The following is a 9056-nucleotide window of genomic DNA, read 5'->3' on the forward strand; positions in this document are numbered from 1 at the left end:
AAATGATGGTGACTAAAACACTATCATTGGCAGATAACTCTGAAACTATAGAAAATGATGGATAGTCTTCAGAATCCTCTGAGGATGGATTCTCCTAAACAAATAAGTCAATGTAGTTATTTAATTATTACCATACTAATTTAGTATTCAATGCATTCACTACCACTCTGTACTACTTTAAAGGTGAAATTGTAAAAGGAAGATCTGTCTATTTCAGCTATTTATTTTTTATCACAACTGCATCTAAAATGATAGTACCATAGAGTTGTAACTAATATATAATATGCATTTTTTTGCTCAAACATGAGAATTCAAGAATAGCAGAAGGAGGACCAGCAGTCCTTAAGAAAGAAGTATGAAATGAAAGGGTACCAACCTGAAGATCTTGCATGTTCAGACATGTTGCTTTCATTATCTTCAACACAACTTCCTCCTGAGAAGGAACACTTCTCATAATGTTATTTCATTTGGGCAACCAGGTCTTGCACTTCTTTGTTGCACTGTTTGCATTTTGCACGCATGCCTCTTAACCACAGGTAGAGGAACTTAATTAAAATATTCCTAAACTGGGTCTCTCTTTATGGGCTGCTGCCGTTATAGGTTTTCCCCTCTAGTGAGAGAATGGTATGGTAGATTTCAAATCAACGAAGGCTACACTCAAAAGACCTCAAGACTTCTAGAATATGCTGCTCAAACAGTTTCACTTTTGTTTCTACTGTCTGTCCCCTCCCTTCTCACATTTATCTCCAGACTTCTTCTCCTTGTCCAGATCTATTCCACCCCCAACAATCTTCTATTCATTGAAACTTTGCACCCTTAGAGAGACACCCTGTGACACAAATTTTCAGAGGGACAATAGGGCTGAGGTCTGTTGTTTCTCTATATATTTTTAAAAAATTTTCGCTCTTATATCTGGAGAGACAAATCCACAGTTTGAGAACTGCAAAACTAAGCATCTCTGATGGTATCTTCTAGACTGAGCACTGCGTCCTATTGGATAGATAGAAAGATTAACCTAAAGAATCTATACAGGAACCCCTGGAACTCCATAAGATTGGGTCCCTAATCCATGAACTATTGGAACTCATTTACAAAACTCTTCTTAATCATTACGTGAATATATTGTCTCATACTATAGAATTAGAATTTATAATCCCTATTCCATGATATATCTTTGAGCTATAATGTATCTTCCCCCCCCCCCCCTCAAAAAGCATTTTATCAAAAAAAATTGATTTTATTTAAAAAAAAAAATCATTGATTTTTATCTACCTGGGCAGGAAGATCATTTTTGAAAGGACTCTGGAACAATAGAGCACTGCCCCAGCCTGATTTAGCATTGACTCATACTTGGACCACTCGCAGTGAAGGAGCAAAGTGACCCTGTGAGGAATGTACCAGGCACTATTTCTCATGATACTGTCTTAAAAGATCACCACAGAATCAACAGCATCCTTTTCAGGTGTCAACACGCATTTACAAGGGCAGGCAGTGCAGCATCCATGTTCTCATTATTCCAGCTCTCCTCGTGTGGTGCTGAGTAACTGGTTAAGGCATTCCACTTCCTCTCCAAATCTTAATTCCCTACCACACCACAGTAGAGTGAGACTGATAAACTGATCTTTTACTTTTCTCCCTAACATCTCTAGATGCCTCAGGGAATGACTCTACATCCGCACCCATGTTACCCAACCTTGCCCCTCCCTCTGCCTCTCCACATTTTCTCCAAAATCTTAATTCTCCTATTCCTGCATCTACCATACCAGAACATCATGGTGCTCTTCCTTCTGCAGAAAACAATGAACAACCACATGGTTCTGTATCTATCAGTGTCCCTTTACCTAGATCCTGTACCAGGTATAGGCAGAAGCTGAACAAGGGCCCAAAAGAAAAACATAACCAACTTTTAGCCTCCTCCCACAGGACAGCTGTTTTTGCATTAGCCACATGCCTGTTGCAATAAATCTGCATATTCACTGCCCATCTATCAGTATCTCTCTACTTGTCTTATTGATCGTTCCTCATTCACTGGTCACTTGCAGAACTGTTTGCAATGAACCAGGCCTTTGTGGTTCTGGGGCTTGGGCCAGTTGGCTGCTGTTTTTGTCTCCCTGGTCCACCACCTCCTTTGGGTTCCTAAGGCCTTGTCTACACTACCAAGTTTTGTCGCTAAAAGTGATGTCGACGCCCAAAAGTCAAAAAAATAAAAATTGCAATTTCATGTTCACACTTGTTCCCTCTGTTGGCAGATTGCATCCAGAGTGGGGGCACCATCATGAACAGTGTGAGCAATGCACTGTGGGTACCTATCCTACAGTCCTTCTGTCGCTAGGTTTTGTGGGACAACGGAGCGGATCGCAGTGCATCTTGGGACAGTGCCAAATGTCCTGTGATGCATTGCTTTCTGTCCCAGTACTCCATGGGCTTTCTTAAGGACTTTCTTTCGTGGCATTTTTTCAACGGCCCTTCTTTGCTGTGCACCCCAGCATCTTTGTGAGAAGGGATGGATCCCGCACTGCTCTCCTATGCTCTGTTAACTGTCATGAAGACATCATGGATGGCAGTGCAATTAATCGTGAAGTTCCTAACTGAAGAAGACTCGCAGGCACCTGACATTCTGCATGATATGGATAGGAGCAACTTTAGATTGCTTTTGGCATTCACAGAGCAAATGCATAGATAGGGCAGACCATCGCTTTTGGGCTCTTGAAACAAGCACTGAATGGTGGGATCATATCATCATGCAGGTGTGGGATGACAAGCAGTGGCTACAGAACTTTTGGCTGCAGAAAGCCTCCTTCTTGGAACGATGCACAGAGCTCGCCCTAGACCTGCAGCGCAAGGACACCAGAATGAGAGCTGCCTTCTCAGTACAGAAGTGTGTGGCAATTTCTGTGTGGAAGCTGGCAACGCCAGACTGCTATTGGTCCATCGCAAATCAGTTTGGAGTGGGGAAGTTGAGCGTTGGGGCTGCATTAATGCAAGTGTGTAGGGCAATAAATCACATCCTGCCACGAAGGACCATGACTCTGGGAAATGTGTGTGAAATAGTGGAAGGCTTTGCAGACATGGGCTTCCCTAACTGTGGAGAGGCGATAGGTGGCACACACACATTCCAATTTTGGCACCAGACCACCTTGCAATGGAGTATATCAATAGGAAGAGGTACTTCTCTGTGGTGTTACAGGCTTGTGGATCACTGCAGGTGTTTCACTGACATCAACGCAGGGTGCTCTGGGAAGGTGCATGACGCATGCATCTTTAGGAACACCAGCCTGTACAGAAAACTGCAAGGGGGACTTTCTTTCCTACCAGAAGATTATAGTGGGGGGGTGTTGAAATGGCCATAGTGATCCTGGGGGACCCTGCGTACCCCTTACAGCCGTGGCTCACGAAACCTTACACAGGACACCTGGACAGCAGTAAGGAGTGGTTCAACAACAGGCTGAGTAGGTGCTGGATGACAGTTGAATGTGCCTTTGGCAGATTAAAGGAATGCTGGTGATGCCTTTATGACAGGTTGGACCTCACTGAGGATAATATTCCTATGGTCATAGCTGTATGCTATACATTGCATAATCTCTGTGAAGAAAGGTTTGCTCGGGGTGGAGTGCTGAGGCAGACCGTTGGCTGCTGATTTTGAGCAGCCAGATGCCAGGGCTGTCAGAGGAGCCCAGAGGGGAGCTATTTGAATCAGGGAAGCTTTGAGGCAGCACTTTGACTATGACCACCAGTAACCAATGTTCCCTCTAATTTTTGACAGGCTGTGTGCGCAACAAATTTTTTTTGTGCACGCAGTGTTTCGCTGTATGCATGGGGTTTAGGATCTGTGTGCGCGCGCACACGCACACAGAGGGAACAGTGCCAGTAACATATATCTGTGTCTGAGTTGCTTCAATGTTCCATGACATGTAGTTTTCCTAGGGTGAGATTGGGGGCCTTATATTCCTGTAATAAAGTGATTACAATGCCTGTGCATGTATTGGCAGTGCCTACAATCTCACCTTGTAGAAAAAAAATAAAGATGATTTATCATTATAAAAGTTTCCTTTCAGTGCACGAGAAACAGCACACACAAACGCACAGATGCTTGGCGGGAAAGGAGAAACCAGGGAAGGGCAGACTTTCACAACTGTGTGTCGGTCCAGCTATCATTGGGAAAGTTGTCCGAGGGGGTGGAGTGAAAGGGAAACCAGGAAAGGACTGGGTGGGCAGCGTTTGGGGGAGCATGGAAAAGAGTTCTGAATGTGCTGCAGTCGAGGTTGAGCATGGATCTGCTCAGTCTGCAGCATTATTGAGGACTTCAGCATCTGTGTTTGCTCCTCCATTATTTTAATCATCTGCTCAGTGGTGTCCTTAACAAATGTGATTCTCTTTTCTGTCCTGCCATCGGCTTCCCAGCACTCCTTTTGTTCCCTATTTTCTGCATTGGAGCAGGACCTCCCAGAGCATGTCTTCTTTGCTGCATCTTGGGCACTTTCCTATCTGGCAGAGACACTCGGCTGAGGTGCATGGGGTGTTCCTGAAGGCCACATCTGGTGAAGCACAGGGGACAATGTACAGAAGTGGGATTGTTAAATTCACGCACAGCATTGAAACATTTCTGTTAAATACACCTTTTGCAACATTGCCATCATTTTCTCACTGACCCTAGCCAGGCGCACACCTCTGCAAACACCCAAAGCATGGTGAGTGTTGGCTGGGGGCGCTCCATATAGGGGAAAGAGCACACACTCTTTGCAAGGGTCATGGTGCAGCTTTCTAGAACAAATTCTAAAATTCTCCCATACTTTTCCACAGGCAGGGGTAATTCTAGCAGACATCTCACTGCTAAGGGTAAGCAGGGAAATGAGGGTACATCTACTCCATGCTTGTGGCTTCCATCCTGCTCCCTATGCTGCTCATCTATGTGCCGCCTTGGTCCCTGCACACAGAGGAGAGGTAATCCTCTGCCAAAGGTCTGCTTTGTTTCTTCCCCCGCTGTAGGAAACTTTCCCTTGCCGCTTCCCACAGCTCCCATTGGCCGGGAACACCAAACCGCGGCCACTGGGAGCTGCAGGCAGCCGTGCCTGCAGATGGTCAATGTAAACAAACTGTCTCGTGGCCCGCCAGCGGATTACCCTAACAGGCCGCATGCAGCCTGTGGGTCGCAGGTTGCCCACCACTGCCTTAGACCTACTAGCTACTGCTTACTGTCTGTCTGTCTTCTGCCTGAGGCCACTAATGGCTGTTGGGGTGGCCTCTGTCAAATTAGTTGCTTTAATCCCATTTCTTAGTGAACAAATATGCACTTCCCAAAATCAGCACCACAACCGGGACCCAGGTTGGCAATCTTGTCAGAAAGGCCAAGGACTGAATTGACAGGCAATTGAAGTAATCTCTCCCCATTAGAATGGCCCCTCCTTCACGGTAGGGCTGGTAGGGCTATATGAAGAAGTTTATGCCTCACTTTGTTGTGTGTGCTTTTCCTGTTCTGCGGATAGAGGGCTTCAGTCTCCAGAGCTGTCGATCACAAACATTATGTTCACCCCCAAAAAATTCAGTGGCCTTAAAAAAAAAGGACATAACATTTAATATTCTCATCAGTTGTATGTGTTGCTGAGCATATCAACTTAGTGGCTGATTAAAACATTGTGGTTCCCATGGCATCATTCATTCTGATTATTCACATTACTCTGATTTCTAATGGTGTTTTAAATTTAGAAATACAAGCACCTGAACTTTTACTTTTCATCCTGCCTTTTCATATTGGTATCTGCTTATTTTATTCTCAAAGTTGACCTACTTTCTGCAAGATATTTTTTTACCTTCATTCCTTTCTATGTCACTTTGCTTCTCACCAGGTATTATCATGCATCTTCTGTCTCTTGCTACTTTGTTGCTTTACTCTTCCAGTTTCTCTGTTCTTTTAGCTTTCTTACATGCTGTAGCCTGTGTCTTCTCCCTTTGATATTTGCCCTTCACTAAAAGATTCCAAATACTTAAGTGCTCCTTACTTGTAGGTGTTTTGAAGTGTACTCTGTTAAAATAGCACCATGCCGTGCAGCACACCTGAGGTGCAACCACTATGGCTTAAATGCTGTGAATGAAAAAATAGTCCAAAACTAGCTTGTGGCTCTAATTCAAAGCCATTTGAAGTCAATAATTTCTCATTGACTTCCAAGAGCTTTGGATCAGACACTGTGTATTTTGTTAATTTAATTGAATCCATTGAAATTTAAAAAATAAAACCATTGAATAAATATTAATCATGACCAAAAATACATTTTTGATAAACAGGAATTCAGTTAACTGTGTCCAAGAAAAGTTACAATGGCCCAGGATAGTCACTGAAATCCATGGTAAGAAAGAAGATCAGCAGTGATACAAAATGCAATGGGAAACTAATAATAATAATAAAAATGTATTACATTTCACTAATTGCCTATGAAGACTGAATACTAGAGCAATTCTGATGGGTACACAGGAAGCTGTCTGAATATGGACAGCATTTAGGTCACTCCGGGTATATCTATGCAGCACAAAAAAACCTGTGGCAGCAACTCTCACAGCACTGCTCAAATGACTGGGGGTAGCACTGTGATACTAAAAATAGCAGTGTAAACATTCGGGCTGGGGCTGGAGCTTTTTGCAATAATGAAGTATAAAGAATGGCCTGTCAATGAATAGAAAAAATGAAGATAATCTCTAAGTAGCAGCTGCTGAATAGAATCTTTTTCATACAGCTTTAATGTGACACTTAATTTTGTATGTTATAGCTTAGATCAGGGGTAGGCAACCTATGGCACGTGTGCTGAAGGCGGCACGTGAGCTGATTTTCAGTGGCACTCACACTGCCTGCGTCCTGGCCACCAGTCTGGAGGGCTCTGCATTTTAATTTAATTTTAAATGAAGCTTCTTAAACATTTTTAAAATCTTATTTACTTTACATACAACAATAGTTTAGTTCTATATTATAGACCTATAGAAAGAGACCTTCTAAAAATGTTAAAATGTATTACTGGCACACACAACCTTAAATTAGAGCGAATAAATGAAGACTCGGCACACCACTTCTGAAAGGTTGCTGACCCCTGGCTTAGACACTATGATATTTGGTGCATTAGGAATACATAAAGGGTAAAACCCTGGCCCCACTGACGTAAATAGGAGTTTTGCCACTGACTTCAATGGAGCCAGGATTTTACCAAAGTTAGATGACATCTGTGGAAAAGCCAATACATTGCAGAGATTAAAATTTAGTCCCTTCTGCTGCTGTAAGCACAGCACCCTTTTAAGATGCCTAAGAAGTAAGTCTTGAGAGGCAGTTAGAACCCCCATTCCCAGTCACACACAGAGCCGGTGAACTACAACTGCCATTAGTAGCACTTCCACAATCCATGTTTTGTAATGGCTGTAATATTGGTTGGGAACACTTTAGACCAGTGGTTCTCAACCAGGGGTATGTGTACCCCTAGGGGTACGCAGAGGTCTTCCAGGGTGTACATGAACTCATCTAGATATTTGCCTAATTTTACAACAGGCTACATAAAAAGCACTAGCAAAGTCAATACAAACTAAAATTTCGTACAGACAATGACTTGTTTATACTGCTCTATACGCTGAAATGTACAGACAATATTTATATTCCAATTGATTTACAATTATATGGCAAAATGAGGAAGTAAGCAATGTTTCAGTAATAGTGTGCTGTGATACCTTAGTGTGTTTATGTCTGGTTTTGTAAGCAAGTAGTTTTTAATTGAGTGAAACTTGGGGGTATTCAAAACAAATCAGACTTCTGAAAGGGATATAGTACTGTAGTCTGGAAAGGTTGAGTGCCACTGCTTTAGACTTTCATATCAGTCTTTTTCTGGCTAACATTAATCTACTATAATGAACTGCAATTATTTATCTACCAGAAGCTGGATTTTTCCATTGATGACTTTTATGTTGCCTAATGTTATGAAAGTACTTAAATGGGAGAGAAATACTGAAATCATAGGGCCTGATCTTGCTTCCACTAAAATCAATGAGAATTCCACAACTGATTTCAAGGGGAGAAGGAATGATTTCTAATGTATTTAGAATTTGTTACATATAGCAGCAGCTAGAGACTATATAAAGAAAAGGCAAAGCACCCTTCTTAACATAAAACTTCATGTTAGGCAGAAAATTTGACTCATCACAGTAACTATGAGTAGAGTGATGCAGCAAGCAACTTCTTTGTTGTATAGGTCAGGAGGTGGAGAAATAAAGCATCCTGTACATGGAATGTCAATTATTTAGCTCTTGTCTCATTGACCATTACAGTTTGTTTCTGGGAGTAGGAAACAAAGTGGAAAACTATTATCGTGTCACTGGGACTGCTGGCATAAGTGAGGAAGGATCAGGCTCTGAGTCTAGAATGAATTCTTTTTTCTTCCTACACAGCCATGGCATAATTCTCCACTCACTTGCCCCTGGTGTGGTCATTTACACTTGCACAAGGTGGGTATAAAATGCCACCTGCCTGATCTGAGTAATCTTTTGCTTCCACTTTGTGCAAATGACTACAGCAGGTGCAAAGCAGTGGAGAATCAGGCCCAAGGTGTCTCTGAGACAGTCAGGAAGGGCTAACTAAAAAAGCCACAACAAAGTGGTTAGGCTGAACTTTGAAAAAGCGATAACAATGTATTACATATGAACCCAGCCACAGCTATATCTGTTTTGACTCATGTACACGCATCCACACACGCACACACACCTTCCCTTCCTCTCTGCAGATACATGTGGATGTACAATAAGTAAAGGGCATTTAAACACACACAGATCTTATGCATGAAAAGTTTAGAGACAATCTTCCCTGGTTCCTCATTAATGCTCTATCCGCTGCGATACAAACCCCTCCTTTTAGCCCCATCTTTTCAAACGCAGGGCTGCACAGAAAACCCGACCCAAGGGGACATGACTGAAGCCTGCTGCTGAAGCTGCCTGCGTGTGTGAGGGAGGTCAGCCAGGGCAGCACTCAGGCACATCTCTGGAGGCAGCACGCTGTGTCTCTGAGAGGAGTTTTGTGCCAGTGGGCGGCTCCTTCC

The 9056-nt window shown here is 43.0% G+C and overlaps 1 long non-coding RNA gene across 1 annotated transcript; it reads right to left on the bottom strand.

Annotated features, from left to right (window-relative positions):
• LOC122465068 lies at nucleotides 1-785 on the bottom strand. The gene is made up of 3 exons (XR_006289634.1): nucleotides 377-785; nucleotides 47-94; nucleotides 1-12 (listed from the first exon to the last, which is right to left on the bottom strand). It is a non-coding gene; the product is annotated as an uncharacterized LOC122465068 (long non-coding RNA).
• Nucleotides 786-9056: the final 8271 nt, after the last annotated feature.

Source organism: Chelonia mydas, chromosome 3 (assembly GCF_015237465.2).
Source record: "Chelonia mydas isolate rCheMyd1 chromosome 3, rCheMyd1.pri.v2, whole genome shotgun sequence".
NCBI classification, from domain to species: Eukaryota; Metazoa; Chordata; order Testudines; family Cheloniidae; genus Chelonia; species Chelonia mydas.